This window comes from Miscanthus floridulus, chromosome 1 (assembly GCF_019320115.1).
Source record: "Miscanthus floridulus cultivar M001 chromosome 1, ASM1932011v1, whole genome shotgun sequence".
Taxonomy (NCBI): Eukaryota; Viridiplantae; Streptophyta; class Magnoliopsida; order Poales; family Poaceae; genus Miscanthus; species Miscanthus floridulus.
The window spans coordinates 160693075-160694170 of record NC_089580.1 but is presented as its reverse complement, the minus strand read 5'-3'; the positions used below and the strand labels follow the sequence as shown (position 1 = coordinate 160694170).

The window sequence follows — 1096 nt, the reverse complement described above, 5'->3', positions numbered from 1 at the left end:
CACAACTGGATGTTTCCAGTTGCATTTGGATTTTTTTATGGTGAGACTACTAATAACTGGACTTGGTTTATGCAGCAACTGCAGAAGGCAATTGGGAATCCACCTCACCTAGCTATGAGTTCAAATGCTTGCAAGGGCCTTAGAGAATGCAGTGAAGAAGGTATACCCTTGGGCAGACCACAAAGAATGTTTTGTCCATCTAATGAAGAATTTTAGCAAGAGGTTTCAAGGGCCTGCATTTGGGAGAATGTATCCTGCAGCTAGGACTTTCCAACCAAAATACCATGAATACTTGATGCAGAAGATGTATGAAGTAAATTAGAAGGTTGAGCCATGGTTGAAAGCCAATCACAAGTTGAAGTGGACGAGGAGCAAATTCTCAGAGGCAATAAAGTGTGATCATATCACAAATAATTTGGCAGAGGTTTAGGAACAATTGGGTGAAAGACATTAAGGACCTTCCCATAGCTGACCTTGCTAACACTCTGAGGTCCAAATTTATGGAACTAGTATGCAAGAAGGAGAAGAATAGGTGAGAAATTTGAAGGACATGTAATGTTACCAATTGTTGTCCGCCAACTATATGCAATGAATCGGTAGTTGGACCACTTGAACATAGCAGAAGGTGGAAGGGAGGAAGTAGAGGTGACAGAGGTCACTGCTTCACATAAGATCATAAGGCATGTGGTTAATATTAAAAACCATGTATGCACCTGCAGGGAGTGGCAAGTCTCAAGTAAACCATGTCCACATGCTTTGGCACTCATCACCACATGTAGAAATCCTAAGATGTAAGAGGACCTGGATCCTTATTATTCACTGTACCATTTTAGACTAGCATATGATGGTGTGATCAAACCACTTCCTAATAAGTCTCAATGGGTGAAAGTGGATCCTGGATTCAAAGTGCTACCACCACTCGGTAAGAGAGAGGTTGGAAGACAAAGGAAACTCAGAAAACCTAGCTGCATTGAGAACAAGGGAAGCAAGCCTAGGGGCAAAGGCGCGTGGCAAGGTGAAGTGTCCAAATTGCTTGGGTCTTGGCCATAGGTCTACATCCCCAAAGTGCCATCTCAATGGAACAAAGAAGAGGTAA

The 1096-nt window shown here is 42.6% G+C and overlaps 1 pseudogene; it reads left to right on the top strand.

The window, feature by feature from the left end:
- The first annotated feature begins 202 nt into the window (after positions 1 to 202).
- LOC136466333 (uncharacterized) lies at positions 203 to 1096 on the top strand (annotated as a pseudogene).